This window comes from Balaenoptera acutorostrata, chromosome 4 (assembly GCF_949987535.1).
Source record: "Balaenoptera acutorostrata chromosome 4, mBalAcu1.1, whole genome shotgun sequence".
Taxonomy (NCBI): domain Eukaryota; kingdom Metazoa; phylum Chordata; class Mammalia; order Artiodactyla; family Balaenopteridae; genus Balaenoptera; species Balaenoptera acutorostrata.
In genome coordinates this window covers 38,926,656-38,952,368 of record NC_080067.1, presented here as the reverse complement: position 1 = coordinate 38,952,368, position 25,713 = coordinate 38,926,656, and the positions used below count along the sequence as shown (strand labels likewise).

General features: G+C 37.7%; 1 pseudogene; it reads right to left on the bottom strand.

The window, feature by feature from the left end:
- The window catches only part of LOC103005282 (14-3-3 protein eta-like), a 241,632-nt pseudogene extending 216,217 nt beyond the window's left edge, over positions 1–25,415 (bottom strand).
- Between the last annotated feature and the right edge of the window lie 298 nt (positions 25,416–25,713).

Here is a 25,713-nt window from a genome sequence, read left to right as displayed (position 1 = left end):
GTTCTACACCTTAGTTTCCTTATCTGTAAAATGGTGCTGAGAATAAAACATCTCATAGGGCTGTGAGCATTAAATGAGATAATGCATGAAAAGTGCTTAGCACAGTACCAGTTTGTACTGAGCGTAAGTGTTAATTACTTATTTACATCTTCCATACTGACTGATATAGAGAGCAGATCTTTTCAGGTCTCCCCAATGGAAAGGGTAATGTGGGCCCAGAAGTCATACTTAAAATCTCCCCCATTATAATAAGGAAAAATACTGAAAAGACAAAGCTATAGGAGTCTTGTAAGTGTGTGAATAAATACCAATGGCACTGGCTAGCCTACTCAGTGTGATACACACACACACACACACACAAAATAAGCAAAAGTTGTGATGTAGTCACAAATGCAAGAACAACAAAACAAAGAAAGAAAAACAGCATAAAAATTCTACCGTGTTATATTTTGGGAACTAGTATCTTTATAATCATATATATTTAGGTATGATTCATACGTTTAGTTCCACATGCCACATTAAATGCCTGCCTTTGTAATTGTACTTGTAAACACTACTATAAAATTATACCTTGGGCTTCCCTGGTGGCGCAGTGGTTGAGAATCTGCCTGCCAATGCAGGGGATACGGGTTCGAGCCCTGGTCTGGGAAGATCCCACATGCCGCACAGCAACTGGGGCCGTGAGCCACAACTACTGAGCCTGCGCGTCTGGAGCCTGTGCTCCGCAATGGGAGAGGCCGCGATAGTGAGAGGCCCACGCACCGCGATGAAGAGTGGCCCCCGCTCGCCGCAACTAGAGAAAGCCCTCGCACAGAAACGAAGACCCAACACAGCAAAAATAAATAAATAAATATAGATTTACTGCAAAAAAAAAAAAAAAAATTATATCTTTGTGGCTGAAAGTATACATTCATTTGTGAACTCCCCACGCTACAATTAAATTATGAAGGTAAGAAATAATTTTTATTTGGATAAGGAAAATAGCTTGTCCATGCGCACAGGTCCCCTTGTTCTTTGTTCTTCTCGGTTTGTGTGACAGAACCCCTAAACTTGTAGGTGCTGCCCCACTCTACCCCACCTCCCAAGTTTTCTCTGCTTGGCTTTCCTCAAAAATACATTCTATTCTGTTGTATTGAGCTCATGGGTATACAGATATTTATAGGCTTATTTCACTATAAGCACCCCAAAAACCATTAGGCAATTTTCAGGTCCAAAAAATAAAATAAAATAAAATTATATGCTGGGCAGTGTCGATGTTAAAGATCAAGGTATTTAGGAGACCTTCACTGTTCATCTCCCAATCTATTCTTGTTCTCAGTGACTTTGTGGAAATGTCACTTTTGAAAGGCTCTAAAAAATCTGACCTCCATAGCCTCTTTCCTTCTAGGTAGGGTGACTGTATTATACAAACAAATGTGAGTAATTATGACTGAATAAGGATTTTACTTCCAGCTGTGAGAGCAGTCACAGAGGTGACATATTGGACTCCTGACACATTTCGAGGTTTATGGGAGTGGTTCACAAGCTTTTGGACAGTGAGGGACTATTTTCTGAGCACCTGCTATGTGCGAGGGTCGAAGCTGGGGGGTTATCAGTTAATTCACATTATGACTCAATGAGCAGGCTCTTTATATTTTCTCATTCTTTAGGGAAAATTGAAGCTTAGAGAGCTTTCCCCCAAATCGCATGGCCAATAAATGACAGAGGTTGGATTTGAGTCAGGTATGATTCCACCATTTAATAAAGCTGCATTAGATTTTAAAGATTCCAAAAAACCTATTTAGTAAAGCTCTTATGCATCTGAAATAGTTTAAATACAGGAATTCCTAGAAGCAGGGGAAAGTCTTTGAGCCTCTTTGAAATCTTTACAATCTGATTTTAACAGGTGGTGCTAAATTCCTCTTCTTCCTAAAGAGAAGCTAATTTCAAAAAAGATCTGATTTGGAATACTGACATAATTAAAGCTATCAAATAATTTTCTTGTTCTCTTTACAAGATATTAAACATTTTGGATCACTGCTTACAATAATCTAGCTATATGTGGACTATAAAGTCTATCTACCACAAGGATAAATGTAATTTTCATAGTGACGAAGGTAATTTTCCTGTGTTGTTAAAAATAATTTATACCGCTTTGCACATCACCTTCAGTTTATAATCATGGTTCATGAAAGTCTTGACATGTGAATATAATCTAGCAACATAGTTCATATATTTATAATTTTGAAAGAACAAGGGAAGCACCCTAATGTAATAGAAACAGCATAGCCCTGGGCTTTGTCCTCACATTGCCACAAGGTAGATGTATAGGTTTGTGTAATCCCTCAGTCTCTTTGAAGTCAGTGTCTTCAGTTATAAAATTTATTGGGTTGGACCAGGTGATCTGCGGGGTCCTTCCAGTTTTAAGGTTAATGATCATCATAATGAAGGGATCAGAGAGAACACACACTACACTCAAGAGGTTTTGTATGCTCTGAGCTGCCTTTTAGAAAGTTGGCAGTAGTCTTTAAATCAATCATAAACCAGAGGGCAGAGGTGCAATGTGTGAATTGAAAAGCTTCTTGCTCTTAATTTTTGGGTGCATTTCTGATACTGCAGAGTAGTTTAAATGGCTCTGAGTGCCCTAATGCCACACAAAACCCACATTACTCTAATCATTATGAAACCTTCACAGATGTGCACTGGAAAGATTTTTCTGAGGAGGCTGGAAAAATGAAACTGTAAATGCCTTCCAGCTGGCATGCCTTAATGTTCTTCATCTCATTGGAGATGTGTTCAGGTTAATTTCAGTTGATGACTGATAGCTCATCCAAATGTTACTCAAGATAATGTGGAGCAATTTTTCTCTCCTAGTGATGAACTCAGATAAGAGGGTGATTATTGAAAAAAAAAAGTAACTAACATTTCTCAATGGAAAAAGATGGTATCATTACAAAAACACAAAATTAAATTATAATATCTTTTTTAAAAAAAGAAAAAGACTCAAGGTTGGGATATAAAAAGCATAAGGCTAATTACACACATGCATATGGTGTACATTCTAGTTAAGTACTGAGGGAGTTAACACTTTCGTGCCTGGCTGGTTTAGGTCATGCCATTTACATCCTGCTGTTCACAATAATAATGATAAGAAATCGGCTGCCTGCTATCACTAAGTGCCAGATACAGACCATATGGCAACAAGGCAACATCAAATTTTTAAAAATTGCAGTTTTCTTGAGACTTAAAATACTTTGATAGCTTAAGACATGCAATCTATTGCACATTTCCTTAATTCCTTTAAATTCCTCTTCTCATCCTGGCGTTGCTGCTGGCTGCTCTTCAGCTGTTTAATGTGAATGTGAAAACAAGCAAAGAACATGATTACAAAACCACATATCCTGGAATCTAAGTTCTTTACTTGGGACAATTTCCTTCTTTAAATGATAGCTACTCTCTCTATAGAAACAGTAGAATTCCAGGAAGAAAAACATAAAAAGGGATGACAAGCTATTCAGACTTATGCATATAGGCAGACACATAAAATGTGAAGTGATTTCTTAAAAGTAAAGATAAAAATAATGGAATCATAGAATGTTAAAGCTGGAAGGGATCTCAGAGCTCTTCAGACTCACCCTATTGCTTTACAGAAAAGGAAACTGAGGCAGAGTTGTGTTAAACCACCTGCCCAGGAGCACATGAGAGTTACAGACAGAAATGAGTCTACAGTTTAGGCCTACAGACTTCCATTCTAGTGCTCCTTCAAAATCTGTATATTATATGTTTACAGAGTTAAAGATAATAGGGTTTCAAAGAATTAATTTCTGATGATTGATTGAGAAATTGTTTGGTGTACAACAGATAAGCAAACCCAGGACTTCATGATTAAAAACAATACATTTCTAATAAATACAATATATATTTTGAGGAAAAGTTGAATACTTCTTTAATATGATTTTATCTGTTAACTGAATTAGTGAGTTGCCCTAATCACTCCATGCATCAAAAATTTTTGGTACAGATTTCAGAGTCATTCCACAAATCTTTTTCTATACACAAACTAAAAAGAGCGTATTTCTCATGGTCTGATGATGGATATCCTCTTCTGTAAAATGGCCTATGTGATCTAAAAGGTCCCTCTCAGCTCCAGCAGATTATGGTTCTATTGTACCCTGTTCACGATGAAGTGTGACTTTTGAAGCTGTGATCATCTGACTTCAAGGTAATTCAAGATTTAACTTTTGCTGGTTTAAAAAAGCCATCACTCTACAGTGTTGGTTAAAGTTACTTTTTGTTAAAGATAGTTTTATAACTTCAAATTATACTTAGACATTTCAGAACATCATTCTCAAGATAAATGTTCAGAAATTTCTACCTACTATTGATGAGACCATTAATCCATTGGAGTTTTTCTGTAACTCACACTTAAATGTATGAAATAAGATGCCCTTGAGACTATTTGCATCGGTGTAGAATTTTCATACTTTTTTATGTGAGTGCAATGTATTTTTAAAAGCATTTAAAATTAAACTGTACTCATCATTGAGATTGCATTAGACTTTTTATCTCTCTACATTTTCATATTTAAACTCCATGATTAAAACCAATCCCAGATATCAGAGCATCAAAAGGACAGGTAATAAAAGTGAGGGATAGCCATGGGTAACAGGACTTTCAGGTACAAAGCAGAGTAAAAAATTGAGCTTAGAAACTTAAAGTTAGAGCTAACAGTTGATTTATTAAGAAGCGTTTCTGTGATTCAATTTTGATTTGATTATAAACTACTCAAGGACTTCAAAGGGTAAAGATAAATGATTACTAAAGACCACAGTATGAATTATGTAAAAATCTATCACTGAATTTCAGAAAAGCCATTACCCATTTCAATTTTTGTCAAAATGGCTGATTCTAGGGCTGGAGAAAGGAGAGTCTACAGCATCTTGTAGCTCTAGAAAGAAAAGAAAAGCTCAAAACCTGAAAACCATGTGGGTGGGGTATATCAAAAAGATACAGGAGACAAACTGAAAGAATTCCCAGTGGCCAAAGCTGAATCATGCTGAGCGACAAAATAAATAACATAGTATTGGATTATAACCCAAAGTATAAAATATCCATGAATACACACCGATATAAATAAATGATTGAATAAGTAAATGAGGCAGAGATGAATCTCTTACACAGAAGAATTTCAAATAATTTATGTAGCTACTAATTCCTCAAGGAGGTGAATCTTAACTCCCTATTCCTTAAATGTGAGCTGTACTTAGCAACTTACTCCCAAAGAGTAGAAATAAATTTAAAAAAACATAACTTTACAGTGAAGAAACCTGGCAAACGCTATCTCAGTCAGGTGATCAATGTCAGCATTATCAGTGATAAGTCACATTGATAGCATGTACCCTTAAAATGATGTGACAAGAAAGGCACTTCACCTCCGTGATCTTCCCCCAAACCCGCAATCTCAACCTAAAAGAGAAAACATGATATACACTCAAACTGAGGGACATTCTATAAAACACATGACCAGTACTCCTCAAAACTCTCGAGGTCTTGAAAAACAAGGGAAGTCTGAGAAACTTTTAAGACCAGAGGAGACTAAGAAGGCACAATGACTAAATGTACTATGTACCCTGGACTGGATCCTGTAACAGAAAAAGGAAAAGGAAAATATGCGGAAAATGAATGAAATCTGAATTAAGTATGGAGTCTAGTGAATACTAACATATCAGTATAGGTTTATTGGCTGTGACAAATGTATGACACTAATGAACTAACAATAGGGGAACTGGGTGTGGGGTATGTAGTAACTATCCATATTATCTTTGTAACTTTTCTGAAAATGTAGAACTATTCTAAAGTAAAGTTTATTTAAAAACAAAGAAAGTTGATGATTTTGTTCTCTAAAGTTTCCACAAGGTAGGTTGCATGTTTTGACTGTCATTTTCTATTTGATTAAGTCTTGTTTGCAAAAAAATTCAGAATAACTAGGCAATAGAAGACTTGCTTAATGGCGACAGTTTATGAGTATCAGATAGAGAAATAAATTGTTTCAAATTATGCTGCCTTCTGCCACAAAGCTCAAAGCATTTTTATAGTCATCACTCATTTTCTAATGTGATAAAACTCATGAAAGTGTGTTGTAAATTGTAAAAGACTATAAAACGTATACCATAATTAGCATTACTTTATGATTACTTTTATCATTATTCCTGAGATCTCAATAACGTATTGGTTGCTAAAGGGAGTTTCCACAGGTTAGATAATCGTTATCTTCAAAAAGTTAATGTCAAAAAAATCGTGCCATTTAGCCCCATAAAATAACACTTAATGTGATTTTAACTGTGTAGTTGTGCCCTTAGGAGAATTATGCATAATTGTCCAATTTAGTTGGTTTCTCTTGCCTTGGTCAAACCAAGTACTTCATATTCTGAGTGTCATATTTGATGAGCCATTTTAATAAAGAAGGCTAACAAGACTGATCGTATATTTTATATACATATAATTTGACCTTGAACATATAGACACAAGCTGAGTGACCTCAGTAAGACAAAGCTGCAGACAAGTAAGATAAACTCACTGAATATTTATTCTCCTGAGAACACATTCTTGGAGTATGAGAGGGTGATAAAACATTTTTGGATGAATTTGGACTTTTGCCATCTTTTGAGATAAATCAGTGGTTGAAGTGAGAAGAAAACCAAAGCCGAAATGCAAATACACTGGTGAGACAGACTGACAGTGGTGGGAAACTGCTCTCCTGTGGTGAACTCTGTGGATTTTATTTTATCTAACCCAAGCCAATTGCTTTACAGAGCAATTAAATATAGGAATAACCAGTTTCAACCTCAAATCCTCTTAGTGAAGTGACTCTCCTACAGAATTAAATGCGTTAATTTTTTATTTATTGTTTAAAATAAAGACAAGGTGACACGTGGTTCCCCAAACTTTATTTTTACCACTCATCGTGTGCTACTTAAACTAACCCTTTTCCTATCCTGTGGCCATAGACTTTATTATTTTCTAGAAACATACTGAAAGTCTTACCTGCTTGTCCATCACCTTAATCTATGTCATTTGCTGTCATTTATCAAATTCTCTGCCTGCCTGTGGGTGACAAATAGCATAGCTGGCTAGTTCAGGAAGACCCAGATCACTGATTCAAGGCATGTGACAAACAAAATGACACTCATATTTTACCTTCACTTCCAGAAGAAAGCAGCTCCTCATTACCACTATTGATTCTGTAAACATGTCAGTGCTGGTAAATACCTTTCTGATAATATCCACCTAATGAAACTCTGGGAGAAATGACAAGCCTGCCATTAACCTTTCGAGCAACTGATAGTGGTAGAACCAAAATTTATCACTTATAAAAATTACTTGTCAATGTTTTATGGGTCATTTATCTAATCCATAACTATTAATATTGGTTATAGTTATATTGGAGATAACTATTAATGAAGCAGGTTTGAACCTTGAAGAGTTAAGCCTTCTACAAGTAACTTGTTAAAATAATTAAGTGAACAATCTCTAATTCTAATACTAGAAAAGAGGCATAAATACATGCTATCAGAATTCAAAAGCTTTTCCTGGGTCCAAACTCAGGGACATATTGTGGACATAACTCCATAATAACAACAATAAAATTTTATCCTAAGTGTGCAAAGAGACTCTATCAGAAAAGCAATAAAACTTATTTATTTATATTTCAGTGAGGAACTTGTCACAAAACCTGATATTTATCAGATTCTTCACAAATAGTTTGGGAAGTTTACTTTGTTCCTTCTCTTGTTTTAGTAAAATAAAAAGTAAAGAACGTCATAAAATCTAGGTATCTCAAATTTTATGTTAATCACAACTTTCTAATAACTGAAACATAAAGTAGCATGAAATTCACTGCAGGGTCCTGAATGCTCCTAAAAGCATTTCATAAGTTTTAAAAATATGTTGAAAAATTACATTCCTTTCATTACTTTGCAAGTCCTTCCATTGGTATTCCTAGGCCATCTGAGGTTTTAAAAGCTCCCCTGTTAGTTCAATGTGTAGCCAGAGTTGAGGCCAGGGGCCCACGTTTCTCAACGTGTGCTCTGAAAACTACCTGCCACAAAACCACCTGGGATTTTGTTAAAAATGCAGGTCAGAATCTTTAGTGTTGCGCCTTGAAATCTATGTTTTTAAGAGGTCACCTGCATTACACTCAGGATCACTTCAAGGCTAAGTAGAAATATCGTAATGAATCCTGATTTTTTTCTACAATGAGTTATCACCTCACACCAGTCAAAATGGTCATCATTAAAAAGTCTACAAATAATAAATGCTGGAAAGGGTGTGGAGAAAAAGGAACCCTCCTACACTGTTGGTGGGAATGTAAACTGGGGCAGCCACTATGGAGAACAGTATGGAGGTTCCTTAACAAACTAAAAATAGAGTTACCGTTTGATCCAGCAATCCCACTCCTGGGCATATATCTGGAGAAAACTTTAATTTGAAAAGACACATGCACCCCAATGTTCATAGCAGCACTATTTCCAATAGCCAAGACATGGAAGCAACCTAAATGTCCATCAACAGAGGAATAGAAAAAGAAGATGTGGTACATATATACAGTGGCATATTACTCAGCCTAAACAAGAATGAAATAACACCATTTGCAGCAACATGAATGGACCTAGAGATTATCATATTAAGTTAGTCAGACAGAGAAAGAAAACATCATATATCATTTATACGTTGAATCTAAAAAAATGATACAAATGAACTTATTTGCAAAACAGAAATAGACTCACAGACATAGAAAACAAACTTACAGTTACCAAAGGGGAAAGCAGGGGGGATAAATTAGGAGTTTGGGATTGACATATACACACTACTATATTTAAAATAGATAACCAACAAGGACCTACTGTATAGCACAGAGAATTCTGCTCAATATTCTGTAATAACCTAAATGGGAAAAGAATTTGAAAAAGAATAGATACATGTACATGTATAACTGAATTACTTTGTTGTATTCCTACAACACAAACTAATCACCAAACTAACACAACATTGTTAATCACCTATGCTCCAATATATAATAAAAAACTTTTAAATAAATAAATAAAATTAACAACAAGGACCTACTGTATAGCACAGGGAACTATATTCAATATCATGTAATAACCTATAATGAAAAAGTATCTGAAAAAGAATATATATTGTATATGCATATATTATATATATGTATAACTGAATCACTTTGCTATACACCTGAAACTAACACAACACTGTAAATCAACTATACTTCAATAAAAGAAAAAAAGAAATGTCATAATGAATCCCGATTTTTTACCCTTTCTTATTTTCAGAAGCCTCCTAAAGCACAAACAATAGTCCCAGCAGCTGCAGCTTTACTTTGGTCCGTAGTGATAGGCTTGCTATCACGATTTGTCTCATTATTTATTTATTTATTTTTGACTTCCCTGCTAGCTCAGGTTTTTGAGATCCCAGGCCAATTAATTTCTTAATTCATCAGAGGGAAGTGTCACTCCTGTCTTTTATTTTGGCATCAGCTTGGTAAGGAACCAAGAAAACTCTTTGAGGAAAAAAAAAAATTTGTTTTTAAGGTTTGCTGGAATTTAGCAAAATAGGCAGTCCATGGACTACTAGTTCGGATATAAATTGGTACAGCCTTTTTGGAATATGGTTCTTTCATCTTGGGAAACCAAAGAAGATCATGTTGGATTCCATGGCAGGGTCAGTGATGCTTCTGTGAGTCAGACTTATTGACCCTAATACCACCCCCAACCATGCTGTAGATTTTGGGAGACTTTAATCTCCAGGTTTACTTCCACCCACATGCCTGAGCCAATATGAACCCTGAAAGACTAACCCTACAAGTGGGTTAGTCTTGTTACCTACTATTGTATGATCCGGGCATGGGCCCGTGGGCACAGTCATGGGGTACGTGATTCCTTCTTTCTTTGCAGTGTCCTTAAATTACTTTGCACGTGCTACCACAGTTATGTGTATCTCTGCAACTTGATGCATTTAGCAATTCACTGACAGCTCTCCCTCACACAGATATATTTGTAAAGGGGGCAAACATTTTTTTCTTATTGGATATTTTATGCATATTTGAAACAAAATAAAAAGCACTTTATAAATTAATAATAATAGCTACTATCTATTAATAATAATAGCTATCTATATCTATGCTATATATCAGGCATGATGTTGGGCATTTCAAGTATATTATCTCTAACATTCTCACAGAAACTGCAAATAGGTAATATTGTTCCCACCTTACAAGTAAGGAAACTGAGGCTGAGATTGATAAGTCCAATATCATACAAGGAATGAGTAGAATCTAAATTTTAATTCAGATGTAAACTCAATAGTTTAAAATACAACTCCCAATTATACTTTTGCTGTGTTTTAACTGAATATTGCTAAACAGTACCTGGAACACACAGTAATTTTAAAGATTCATCTGGAGCCAGATGAATAGAACTTTGATTACTGCCAAGGTGAACTTGGGCAAATTTTTCAATTTCTGTGAGTTTAAGTTTCTTTACCTACAAAATGGGATTATATGAGGATTAAATAAGGACATGGGTGCCAAGAGCCAAGCCAACAATGGATCCTTATGACTATTTACCTTGTTCATTCATGCCCAATTATAGTGCTTACCATGTCCATATTATTATTTCATAGCAAATTGGAGCTGAGAGTAAAACGCATAGCCTGTAGGCCAAAACTTTAGGTTAAATTGAGAATAAAAGTTTGGATTTCTATCCATTCTGAGGAAAGAAATAATTATAAAATAATCTCACACCAAAAGCCCAATACAAAACCAGTCTTATAAAAAAGGCAGGGCTCCCTTACTGTCAGATTTCACTGAAAAATAGCTAATTAACCACAGATTGCCAAATAAAGACAGATGAGTTCTTTCCCTCCAGTTCTTCCAGAAAAACCCTATTATCACTTTGCCAAAACAATGTGACATTTTCTCAAGGCTGGGAAATGCAAACAGATGAAAATAATACTGGCCTGAAGTGAAGAAATAGACACATAGAGAATTTCTCACTCAAATTTTTTGTCACATATTTTGTTGTTTAGTCAACTGTCCCATTCTCAGAATCTACAGGTGTGTTTGGAGGGCAATTCAAAGAAATGTTAAGAACTAAATGAAAGGAGAAGGGCACTCATGCAAAAGTGCTTTGTTTTAATAAGTTATGAATAAAGCAAGCAACCATAGTTTCATATAATATTTATACAACACCAAGAAAATTAACGAGAGGATTCCCTAACCTTTAGGAATTTTAGAATTAATGACTGAAGCCTTGGCTTCTTTCCATGGAAGTCATGGCAGAAGTCACAGTGAGCCTCAGGCTCTTGTCACAAATACAGCAATTACTCTTTACGACTTCACTAGAGATTCTTTTCTGTTTCAACACTCTCCTCAAATAAAATATTATAATATTAATTCACATCCATAAAAATGACAAATTCTATGGTTCCCTATCAGGCGGTGTTTTAAGGCTCCACTTTCAAACAGGTTTACAGGGAAACCCTCAGTATTCTTTAGGGAAGAATCATTACAAAGAGTCTGTGTGGACAGTAGTTAAGCAAAGGACTGGAGAGCCAGGATGCCTGGGCTTTGGTCATAAACCCTGCTGCTTACTGTGTGATTTTGGGAGGAGACTTAATCTCTTTGTGCCTCTGTTTTGTCACCTGTAAAATGGGAGTAATAAGAAGGACCTACTTCATAAGTTGTGATAAGGATGTAAAACATTGAGAGCACTACCAGGTACATAGTATTAAAACCAACTTTTTTTCAGGATAAGCAATTTGTCAGTCACCACCTAGCCATTTGACCCTTGAGTAAGTCACTTTTCTGAGTCTGATTTTCTTAATCTTAAAATAGGGAATATATATAGTACCTAGCTGCAGAGTGAGGGCTAAAGATTGTCTTTGAAACATGGCTCTGTGCAGCAAATATAGTTGTTCACTGCACTGTAACCTATTATGGATTTTATCTATATCTTTTATATCTTTTTTTACTTTCTATCTTATCATATAATTGCGCGTGTGTGTGTGTGTGTGTTCTCTCTCTCTCTCTATATATATACATATTTTAGATTATTAATTCCCTGAGAAATGGAAGCAATGTATGTTCATATTCCATAGCACATAGGTCAGTATCTTAAATGTGGTGGGCACTCAAAAATTATCAACTGAGAAAAAATTAATATTAGTTTAATTTTAGTACTTTAGGATACACTAAATTCTGTGTGAGTCTCCTTGGCTTCACATTATGAATTATACAACACTCCCCAAGAACCTGGGAAATTAATATAGTAATATTTTCTATATCATATAGATAGAGGAAGTAGAGTAAAAGTTTGCAAGAATACTGAAAATTTATATTTTCCCTTTGATGATTTGCCATTATTTTTTTCTCTTATAAGCTCACAACCCACTAGAACCCAGATCCATTATTTCCATACTTCAAATGTAACTAATGCATATTAATTTTAGAAATTTCCTCAGGTAACTGAAACTGGTAACATGAACGAGTAAGCCATGCTCTTACACCTCCAATCAGCTTTCAAAGTGCTGTTTAATCCCACGGTTGTGCTCTGTTCTGTCCTCACCTCGGTACACCTGTGCCTGCTTCTATCCATGGAGCTGTCTTGGCCCAGACACAGCTTCTAAATTCACAAAATCACAGGTCCTCAAGTATTCACTAATACTATCTTTTAGCAGCATATTGGTTTCCTACTGCTGCTGTAACATGTGACCACAAACCCAGTGGCTGAAAACAGCACAAATTTCTTCTCTTACAGTTCTGTCGGTGAGAAGTCTGACAGAGGTCTCGCTGGGCTAAAACAAGGTATTGGCAGGGCTGCATTCCTCCTGGAGGCCCTGGGGGAGACTCCGTTTCCTTGCCCTTTTTAGCTTCTAGACGCCACCCACATTCCATGGCTGGTGGCCTTCCTCCTCTGTCCTCAAAGCTAAGAACAATGAGTTGAGTTCTTCTCCCATCACATCACTCTGACTTTTCTTCTGCCTCCCCCTTCCTACGTTTAAGGACCCTTGTGATTACACTGGGCCCACCCAGATAATCCAGAATAATTTCTCTATTTTAAGGTTAGCTAATTAGCAATCTTCCATCTTTGAGCTTAATTCCCCTTTGCCATGTGAGGGGACATATTCACAGGTTCCAGGAGTTAGGACATGGCCATCTTTAGGAGCTCATTATTCTGCCGACCACAAGTTCTTCAAAAATATGTTAAACATTAGCACGTTGGAAAATTGACATTTTAAAATTGGAGTTCTTTAAGTAATTTGGGGGAATCAGACTTCTATAAGGGACAGATAGTCCACTGTTGGAAGTGCGCTCATACAGCAATGCCAGGAGGTTCTTTCATCTTAGAAGTCTGGTTTCCACAGTGACCAACACAGCATCATCTGTTGTTTTGCAGCCTGCGCTGTAGGGCACCCACCTCGATTCCGGCACGAACAAGTAAGTGACAGAACAGAAAGCTCTCCTAGCAAACACACTGTTTCTAAAAGTCCACAGACTGAGGATTCATAATTCAGCCTCTTCCAGCTTAGTCTGTTTCCCACTGTGTGCTTGGCAACATGCTGGACTCAATGGAAAGTCATCATTCACATTGGATGGTTTCCACTGACTGTCAAGTTGACTGCAAAGGGAAATGTATGACAAACAGAGAACACCTCAAGTTCAGCTACAGATGTCAGAGTGCTCGTGTCACAAATGAGCTACAATCTGAATGCGGAGATTTGCTTCAGGTGGAAGCCGGCTTTTTAGACTTCCAATGTCCACCTTTAGCACAGCTTGTCATTGGTAGCATGGCCTTGGAATTAGACAGCCAGGTGCAAAGCCCAGCTCTTTCCCTTAGGAGATTTGTCATCGTGGGCATTTTACTTTTTAGGTCTCAGTTTCTGCATCTATAAAATTAATTATTGCTACCACATAGGATGATTATGAGGAAAAGTGAGGTAATGTACTAATATTTTAGTACAGTGCTTATGGCATACCATAAGCCCTCGATGGATGGCACTACTTTTACTTTTTCTCTTTTTAATCTGTTAGACTTCACTGCTTTAAATTCCAGCTAAAATATTAGGGAGAATATGAAAGGATATATCTTTTACCCATGGGAACAAGCTACTGAATTTTTACTCTACTGATATACTATTTGTTAAAATATTTCACTCTATAACACTGTAATTGAACAAAATGTTAAATCATTAAAAAATGAAAATTTTAGTTGAAATGGCTTTCTAGCAACATGAGATGAAATTTCTTATTATTTTGCAAATTCCATTATTTGTGAATGTAGATTATTCCTGCCTTGTTTCCTTACCTCTATGCTTTTTGGTCTCTCACATCTAAATTTCATGGCATGGGTTAGATCCCTGGTCAGGGAATTAAGATCCTGCAAGCCATGCAGTGTGGCCAAAAAAAAAAAAAAATTTAAGAAGACTCTTTTTAAGTATTCCTCCAGATAGCTACACATAATGGTTTAAATCTCACACTAAGTTTATCCGAATACCATCTTCCACAGGGTTAAGTGGGCTTGCTCTATCTGCTTGTTTTTTCCTTTCTTTTTACTACCTTATTTCCTTTGCCTTTTTCTGCCTCTTCTTTCTCAGTTGTATACTTGGCAATATCTTAGAGCTCATGACCGTATCTGTTTTACATGTCCACGGAAGCCTACTAGAAAGTTAGGAAATATAATGAACGGGTTCCCTACAGTCTTAGCTGGCAGACTTCTTCACTGGTTGAGTGCTGATGGGTCCCTTTGAATGTCTTTTATCTGAGCCCGGGTAATGAGAATAGGTATATCTCTTCTTGGAAATTAATGCTGTTTTTGTCATCTATCTCCAAAGATACAACTGCAGTTTGAGTGTGATGCAGCTCTCTTACTGCTTCCCCAACTCACTGCCCCCTGCTAGAATATAAATCCCTCAAGAGGAGCGATCTTTCTCTGTTTCATTCACCGATGCATCCCAACTGTCTAGAACACTGCTGGGCACATGGTAGGCACATGGTTATTTACGGAATGAATTGCTCTTAGGGAACAAGAAGCCTAGCAAGGGTTAACCTTATGTAGGGGGAGGGATGTTGGGAGTAAGGCGGGCCAGAAGGCTGTACTATTTGTTCCCGAGAGAGCAAACATTAAGAAAGGTTTTGTGCTTTGCTTGCCCTCTCCAAATATCTCATGGTCTTGCTTTCCATACTGTTTTTTTCTAAGATCTTTTTATCACAATCCTAACAACTACTGTATTAACGTAGTATCTTAAACATTCTTCCATAAGTACCACTTTTGAAAATATGTTCGGCTGAGGAGATCGCTCTCCCTGCTACCTACGCTCACATCAGCCACACCTCTGTGCAACTATTTCAGGGAGGAGACTGCCACTGTGACTTTGCCAAAGGACAAGTTATTAAAGGAATTATTAAAACAGAGTGTATAAAGATAGCATTAAATATTTATTTGTAAATTGTTGAACATATTCATAAAAATTGTCCACCTAATCTTCAATGCTTATGCTAAATGTTGATACCCCTGTGTCTGTAATCACCAGTAAAAACTATAGCTTCAATCTTCAGTGTTTTCCTTCTTCCTCTTTTATTTCTTCTTGCTGTCTGTTTCTTCCTCTCCCGCTCTTCTGTAAATACTCACAAGGAACATACAATAGCCACAGTACGGATAGGTGCTGGCCTGTAGAGTAGAGTAAGGGGATTCCTATTGAGAGGTCCTCGTGGTCCTAATGGAGGTAACAGATGTTGTGGTCAACATGATCCTGTGTGGTAAGTTCTACAAGGAGGTGGGTTTGTAGGAGATGCTGTCTGAGCACAGAGGAGAGTAACTAACTTAGCCTATAGGTTTAGGGAAGCTTCCCAAAGGAGAAATCTTGAAAGAAGAGTAAGACTTCTGTAGGAAGTCAAGGAAGATAGGAGATTTCACACAGAAAGAATATGTCCCTGACCCTGCTGGTTGCCCCTTCAAGTACATTTCCTCTTCAATTATTCCTTGCCATCTAAATCCTCACTTTGTTTTTCTGGATGTCTCATGAATCACTTAAGGCTTCGGTGCTCCCCAGCCTCAGGGATTAAATCTTGGTTGGTCTGACTCAATAGGAGCAATTCTATTACCCTTTCCATGGTTGGTTTAGAAAAGATTACTTCATTCCATCCTGGTCCATGAGACAGCTTTGAGAGAAAACTTGCTGTGGGGATGCTGGGACATCCTGTGTGAGGACAGAATGGTCTCTTCTCGTTTTTATATGCTATGTCAGAATATGAAGTTTGAAACTAATACAGACACTTGTCACCACAGGAGACAAATCTGAAGAAAAAGAGCTGTGTCTCTAAGTATGGCATTGGGTCATAAAACAACAATCCTGGAACCACTAACTGGGACTAACTCTGATTTCTTGTTGTGTCTGATAATAAATCACTTACTTTGTAAGTTCTTTTGAGTTAACTGATAAATAAAAACAAAGTCTTAAGGGAATAAATTATCAGAGTTCCACAATCCGCATACTTACTGTGAAGGGCCAGGCTAGTGTTCCCTATTGTACTGAACTGAGTAGTTAAGGGTGAATAAGCAACAATTTTCCCAAGGCTGAGGATGAAAGACCAGAGCCAACTCTCACAAGCATGAGATGACAATAAATAAAGACCTGAAGAAACTAGTTTGATTTTGTGGGAAAATGTAAGATGCCTTAGTCAAAATATGAATGCCAAAGATAAATTTTGCTAATCTCTGCAAGGATATAGAAAGTGAGTCTGGCAGCAAACGATAGGTTGGTCTCTCTGACATTGGTTCCTTTAAGCTGACAGGCTCACCAAGTAGACTCATTCATATAAAAGCCTGTCCCCAAACCTTCAAAGCTTTAATCATGAACCACTTGTACTGATTTTGTCTTACCACGTGAATCATTTTCATTTTACGGTTTCACCATGATCTTTGGTCTAGCATGCTCAGGGCTTCTTCACTGCTTTTCCCCTCCACTTTTCCCCTACACACAATTTGATAACTTCCTCTGTCAATACCTGAGGCTTCCTCAAAAAATAATCCTACCAATTTTGGTCAGCTAGGACCATCTCCTCTGGCACAGACTACTCTGAACAATAGATCTGCTCCAGCTTTATGAAGATCCTGGACAAGATCCACCAAAACCCCCTCTTATAGAGACAGAAAATTGACAAAGTTATGGAAAAAAGCCCATTCTTTTCATTTACCAATATTCAACATGTACTTGGTTTTTGAATATATAATTGCAAAGTGTAATCATCAACCTTACTTTAGCAGAGAACATTCAGTTATCTCAACGTCTATATTGCAAAATTATAAAAGAATTACTGAACCCACATTAATTCATACTGATGTAAATTTAGAGTATGTACATGTACCAAATAATAAAAAAAATAGATATAATAAATTAAAAGTAAATAATAACGGTGTTTATTTTCCTAAGATAGGTACATTGGGGCAGGTTCCTTAGACATGTGCTTAGATATTAACAGGACAAAACACTGTTTCATAAATATTTTCATAAAGAAGTTCTGGCTTTTCAGGATAACCTTTATAGTTCTTTCTTAAGCACAAGAGAACATTCCTATAAAATGGACAAAAACCTATTTTCTTGGTTCTCATTGTTTCCCAAAACTATGAGCTAGACTGAAAAGCCACAAGAGCGAAACCTCACCACTCTTGTCACTTCTAGAATTCTAGTGCTTAACAAAATGCCTGACATATAATGGGTGTGCTGTTCTTTAAATATATTTTTTTGGAATCAGAAGTCTGAGTATTGCTTCAGATCTGTATCTGGTGGTCTGAAAGCACTGAAACAAACTGTGGAGGTGCTGTTATCTAGTGAGTGTCACTGTGCTTCCAGAAGACTATGCCCTGTTTCTGATTTCAACCATGGACTCTTAGAGTTGAAGGGGAGTGAAGGGGTCTTTTCCATAGACCTCTCACCCACGTCAGCAAAAATGCCATTTGATTTCTGCTCTTTTTGGTCTTAGGGTGCTTGTTACATTCAATCATTTGTCTGAGGTATTCTTTCAGAAGAAAGACAGAAGAAATTTACTCCATCTTCTATATGACTGTATTTTAATATCCAGAGGAATAGCTGTCTCTTCTGCATGTGAACAATCCCTAATTTTTTATTTGACACTGTTTCTTGATCCTCATCATCTTGATATTTAATCCTTTCACCTTTCTCTGGGACATGGAAATCTCCTTTAAAATGTGGTATCAAGAATTGAACTCAATACTCCTGATGCACTCTTTTTATCCCAATTAAAAATATAAGAATCCTAGAGAAAAGTTGAAGGAATGCTATATTGAACACCTGCATATTCTTCACCTGTATTCACAAATTTTAATATTTTATCTTATTTACTTTTTTCTGCCTGTATATAAATATACGAATTTTTACCTGAAGCTTTGATATTAAGTTGCTGACATTACAACACATTGCCCCTAAATATATTAGCACGTATTTTATAAGAACAAAAACATTCTCCCACATAACCACTATACCATCAACACATCCAATGTAACACTGCTATGACAGTATACAGTCAACATTCAAATACTCCCAACTGTCCAATTGTTATTTATAGGTGTTTCTTTTTTTCCCTGCCTCAGGATCCAACCAAGGACCATGGTTTACATTTGGTGGTTATGTCTCTTTAACCTTCTTCAAGTTCTCTCACTTTTCTTTTTCTTTGATCATTTTTTCTTTTTTAAAGACTGTGGGATAGGTGTCTTATAAAATGTTCCACAATTTGAATTGATGTAATTGCTTTTTCATTATTAAATTCAGGTTAAACATTTTCACAAGAATATTACATAGGTAAAGTTGTGTCATATCACTCTATCACATTAAGAGGAGCATGGTATCAGTTGGTCCCATTACTGATGGCAAACATTTTGGTCATTTGATCACCATTATTTAAGATGGTGTTCCCAAACCCTCCTTTATAAAGGTCAGTATTCTCCTTTGTAATTAATCCACAATATGTGAGGTAATACTTTAAGACTATATGATTATCTTGTTCTCCAAGATTTATACCTATAGTTTTAGCATGTATTGATGACCCTTGCCTTCATCAGTTATTACATTGGCAGGTGCAGCATTTCTAATTTTATCCCTTTAATCTTTATTAGCTGGCATTCTAATATAAAGAAGAGCTCTGCCTTTCCTGATGTGCTTTGAGTACTTTTGATCGCCTTTGTTCTGAATATTATACTCTTCGCATTGCAGCCTTAGATTGAAGTAAATTATTTTTCACCATCAGGTCACACAGTTCACTCATTCAAAGAACAAACAGTAGTTCCATTTGAACATGTAGAGTTTTAAATCATTCATCATATATTAGAGCATTAGAGTGTAAGAATTAATTAGATATATTCATATAATTCATAGGAGATATTGCTATTTCTTTAGCATCCTGACTTAATTAGTTTTTATGTTTTCAAAACTCTCTATTGACTTAATGTATTTTTCTGGCCTCTTACTTCCTACTGGAGGTTTATCTACCTTCTGTCATTGTACTGCAGATACGTGGCTAGCAATAAAAATGATCACATAATATTTATGAAAATGACTGTAATTCTACCCATAGCTACAAAGTCATCTGCCAATGATTTTCTCCACATCAGTACTACATGTTAACATGTTAGGACATAAATGTTTTTATTACATGCTAAAATTAAATGAGAATTATAAACACTAAATATAGGAATCATACGACACAATATTGCAACTTAATACTTCTCTGCAGAAAACCGTTGATATAGAGATACTGTTAATATTTAAGCATATTAATTACTCAGAAAATGGTCTAAACGGTTTGAAATTAGGATCATCTGGTCCACCTTTTTTTTTTTTTTCCAGAGAATATGACACAGACTAGAGAAACTAAAAATCATTTCTTTTCAAGGACATTGGTATTTTTTTGTTTTGGCTTGGTTCATAAAATCACAGGAATTCCTGAATTGGTGTTTCTCTCATGAGTGCCATTTACAGAAGAAACAGATGGGACTTTTCTTCCCATAAAGACTGTATGTGGCTGCAGGAGTTAAACATATTTCTCAACTGCAATCTGGCACTGCTTTTTAATTTCTCAAATTGAAAAAAACATAAGGCAAAAATTATGAGCCATTTCTCTTGTTATTATACTGATTACACAGATTCATCATGAACAAGACAGATGCTAATTTGTGCATAAAGCATATTCCTTTTGACAGGAAAATATACATAAGTTGTGGTTGAAAAAAGACAAGGATAGTGTTAAAACCATTTTTCGATTTATGTGGAAAGTTTCCAGTGAAAGACATGATCTCCTGCTTTATCACATCAATAATAATTCCTAGATACAGAATGTCAGTAAAGACACCCAAACAAATCTCTGTCCATGGAGTCCGGTGGCTTGGCAATTGGGAATTTTTGAATCAGTGGTGAACCCAAGCAAATCAAGGAAGGTGACTGTGATGGAGAGAAAACAATGAGGTCACCTGTGCCCCAATTTCTTGCACCATTTCTTCTACAGAAATTCCAATGTGACCTTCAGCAATTCCCTTAACATATTTTGGTTTCTGCTTTCCTATTTCTAAATTCAAGATATTTGGGTCACATGCTGGCTGTTGACCTTTTAGCTATAAAATTTGATATATGGATTCTATTTTTCAAGCTATGTAGAATGAGTTTGTGGTCTAAAGTTGAACTGATATAAATTTAGAGTCAAATAACCCCCATGACAGGTGGATTTTCCCCAAATCCCATTATGACCTAGAAAATTTGGTATTAAAAGCAACTTCCCTCCTGATAATCTTATAAGTACTTAAGTGCCAGAAATTCAAGACCTAGTCAGTGGAACAAGAATGATATCTGCCAAGAATGATGGCAAAGCAGAGTTTTAGAAGAGTGGAAGATTAAAGCTTAAAGCTGGGAGAATGTCTGTGGTGATGGATGAACTTCTATTTAACCTGTAATAAAAATCATCCTTTTCTTTCAATGCCTAGTCAAAAAGCTACTTACCCCATAACACCTTCCCAATTGCCCATCCCCCATGCACTTTTCCATTCTGTTTCCCTACCACTTTGTTCTTTGTCCCTTTGATGTGGTCTTCTATTAAAATTATCTACATATTAATTCCTCCCACTGTTTTGTAAATTTCTTGAGCCTTCAGACACTTCTCTTTCATTTTTGTGTTCATTCTTCCGTTCTCTTCTCTCACTATTCTCCCACCCCTACTCCCAGACCACATCGTCTAAATATTGAGTAGAACCTACTCAATATTTCTTTCTCAAATTTAACATTATTTCAATTGACAGATGTGAATATATATGTCAGAGCATCAAAATCATTGAATTTGAACAGTTTCTTGATTCATTATGACTGTAGACAGTTAAGTACCCATCAGTCTCTGGCAGACAAATGTTAAGATTTACCTGACTGAGCTTGTTGAAGTCAGGGACCATGTCTTGTCCAGCTTTGCGCTGCCGGCACTGGTCACGGCATCTGGCACCGAGCATGTGCTCTCTTAAGGCTTACTGAATGGAACAATCCTGACCTATGAGCTAGGTGAGGATTAGATGGGGAGCTGTGTAGAGAAAACAAAAGATTAGTTTTTTTCTTGGATGAATTCAAAAGAGACTTCCAAGAAAATAAATAAGGGATTGCAGCTCTCTATGAACCATATGATCTGCAATATTTTCAGAGTAACTAGTCTTTAACTAAGTACAGTTGACCCCAGAGCAACTCAGGGTGGGGAGGTGGCTAGGGGCGCTGACGCCTGCACAGTCCAAAATCCACATGTAAGTTCACTGTCTGCCCTCCCTATGTGGGGGTCTGGATCCGTGGACTCAACCCATCAGGATCATGTAGTACTGCAGCATGTATTTATTGAACAAAACCTGTGTATAAGTAGACCTCCACAGTTCAAACCTGTATTGTTTAAGAGTCAACTGTAGTCTCATTTCAACAATAAACAACTTTTTGTGAAAATGACTCTACTACCCAAAGCAATCTACAGATTCAATGCAATCCCTATCAAACTACCACTGGCATTTTTCACAGAACTAGAACAAAAAATTTCACAATTTGTATGGAAACACAAAAGACCCTGCATAGCCAAAGCAATCTTGAGAACAAAAAATGGAGCTGGAGGAATCAGGCTCCCTGACTTCAGACTATATTACAAAGCTACAGTAATCAAGACAGTTTGGTATTGGCACAAAAACAGAAACATAGATCAATGGAACAGGATAGAAAGCCCTGAGATAAACCCACGCACATATGGTCACCTTATCTTTGATAAAGGAGGCAAGCACATACAGTGGAGAAAAGACAGCCTCTTCAATAAGTGATGCTGGGAAAACTGGACAGGTACATGTAAAAGTATGAAATTAGAACACTCCCTAACACCATACACAAAAATAAACTCAAAATGGATTAAAGACCTAAATGGAAGGCCAGACACTATCAAACTCTTAGAGGAAAACATAGGCAGAACATTCTAGGACATAAATCACAGCAAGATCCTTTTTGACCCACCTCCTAGAGAAATGCAAATAAAAACACAAATAAACAAATGGGACCTAATGAAACTTAAAAGCTTTTGCACAGCAAAGGAAACCATAAACGAGACCAAAAGACAACCCTCAGAATGGGAGAAAATATTTGCAAATGAAGCAACTGACAAAGGATTAATCTCCAAGATTTACAAGCAGCCCATGCAGCTCAATAACAAAAAAGCAAACAACCCAATCCAAAAATGGGCAGAAGTCCTAAACAGACATTTCTCCAAAGAAGATATACAGATGGCCAACAGACACATTAAAGAATGCTCAACATCATTAATCATTAGAGAAATGCAAATCAAAACTACAATGAAGTATCATCTCACACCGGTCAGAATGGCCATCATCAAAAAATCTAGAAACAATAAATGCTGGAGAGGGTGTGGAGAAAAGGGAACACTCTTGCACTGTTGGTGGGAATGTAAATTGATACAGCCACTATGGAGAACAATATGGAGGTTCCTTAAAAAACTACAAATAGAACTACCATACGACCCAGCAATCCCACTACTGGGCATATACCCTGAGAAAACCATAGTTCAAAAAGAGTCATGTACCAAAATGTTCATTGCAGCTCTATTTACAATAGCCAGGACATGGAAGCAACCTAACTGTCCATCTTCGGATGAATGGATAAAGAAGATGTGGCACATATATACAATGGAATATTACTCAGCCATAAAAAGAAATGAAATGGAGATATTTGTGGTGAGGTGGATGGAGTTAGAGTCTGTCATACAGAGTGAAGTAAGTCAGAAAGAGAAAAACAAATACAGTATGCTAACACATATATATGGAATCTAAGGAAAAAAAAAAAAAGGTCATGAAGAACCTAGTGGCAAGATGGGAATAAAGACACAGACCTACTAGAGAATGGACTTGAGGATATGGGGAGGGGGAGGGGTAAGATGTGATAGGGTGAGAGAGTGGCATGGACATATATACACTACCAAATGTAAAATAGATAGCTAGTGGGAAGCAGCCGCATAGCACAGGGAGATCAGCTCAGTGCTTTGTGACCACCTAGAGGGGTGGGATAGGGAGGGTGGGAGGGAGGGAGATGTAAGAGGGAAGAGATATGGGAACATATGTATATGTATAACTGATTCACTTTGTTATAAAGCAGAAACTAACACACCATTGTAAAGCAATTATACTCCAATAAAGATGTTAAAAAAACACAATAAACAACTTTTTAATAAACTGTGTGAGACAGTGAGATACAAAAGGAATCTTATTAACATTCTAGATTGAATCATCTAAGGTTTTTATCTCATTTTCTTCTTCTTCTTCTTCTTTTTTTAAATACCCCCAAAGCAGCACTTACTTACCCAATGAATTCCAAAACATTTAATTTAGAAGTCTGGCATTTCATAATCACCGATTTTGATTGACATGAGCTAACACATAGGACGATAGCCAAAGAGTTAGAAAACATAAATCCATGATTCTTAAACAATAGTAACAAAAAAATAAAAAAGTTACAGATATCAAAACTTTAGATGCATCGCACTGAAAAGAAGGCTTGTGCGCCTCATAATTTAAAGAGGCAAAACAAGGCTCTACTGAAACCTCACGTTAAACAGCTTATTATTAAGCTGATGGAAAGGAGCAAGTGGTCTCTCCATCTCAGCTTCCCTTAACAGTTTTCCAACAGCTGAAGAAAGAGGTGGGAGGGGTGAATTCATTTATGCATGCACAGATTTACTGCTTTAATAAAACACTATCAGCTTGTTTTAAATGAACTGTTTAAACACCGACTGCAGCCTGTGTCGGCTAAGCCTCCGTTCTAACCTCCCCATTGCTTTCACCTGCATTTCACTTAGCTCCGCAGAGTAAAATGCCTCCTTCAGAACGCACCTGTCTGCACAACCGGAAAAGGAAGCTCCCGTGGGCTCACAGAAAACCGTCAGTCCCGCAAGGTCCATGAATTTGTCCGGAACTGCTTCCGGGGGAGCGGAGAGCAGATCTGAGTGGATCCGAGTAGCTGTGCTGCCATACAGACAGGTTTAGCACTAGCTACGGAGTGACTATAGCGAGGAAGGGGCGGTGGTGCTGAGGTGGGGGTAGGCGTCGGGCCAAGGCACCCGCGTGGCCCTTCTCCGGCTTCCTCGTCCTGCTGGTCGCTCCTCCCGAGGGTGAAGCTGTCTCACAGCAGATGCATGATGAGCGTGCAGTCCTTACAGGAATCCCCGTTTAGTGTGTCCAGCTCGCCCGTGGCATCTTCGGAGGCTTGTTTGGCTAAGAGGCAGGGCTCCTCGGGCGCTCTCTGGGTCTCACAGTATAACACGGAGAGGTTGAGGGCCGGGCCCAGCCGCATGGGGTGCGTGGGCTTCATGTGCTCTTTGCTGATTTCGAAGGCTTCCTCGTGGCGGCCTCCGGAGCTTCGACCACACTGTTTTTCTTCTCGCCGGAAGCTGCCTCTGCCAGGTAGCGGTAGTAGTCGCCTTTCATCTTCAGGTAGAGGACCTTTGCTCTCACACTGGCAATCAGTGCAGTTCTTGATGAGGAACTTGTCCAGCAGAGCCGGCAGGACGCTGCACACCGTTTCCAGCTCTTTCTCGATCTACGCCTGGTAAGCCTTAACCTTCTTTCTTCTCATTCCCGTCGGCCATGGTTTTCTGCTCGATGCTGCTGCTAACCCTCCAGGAAGACCGCTGGGCACCGACCACGTTCTTCTAGGCCTGAGAGGGGAGGTTTCGGTCTTCACTGGGGAGAGGTTCGTTGAGCTCGGTCACCGCCTTCATGGCGGAGGCCCTGTCGTCGCAGCGCTCCGCATGCTCTGCCAGCCGCGCCCGCTGCAGCAGCTGCTCGCAGTCCCGGTTACCGCTAAGGTCCCGCTTCACTTAGCGCCCCGCTCCGCTCGCTCGCGCGCGCGCTCACTCGTGCGCTCCAGGTCGCCGCGGAGGCTGCCGCCGCGCACGCGCACGCGCACGCGCACGCGCACTGGCTCACCGGCGGCCCAGGCAGCAGGCGGCCGGCAGCGCCGCTCGTCCTCTCGCTGGCTTGCCCTGCGCGCTGTGTTACCTCCTTTTCAGATTTGTCTGGAGTGTTGAAAAAAGTTTATAGTTCCTTTTTCCTCCTTTCTAACATGTGATTGAGATTTTTTTATCCA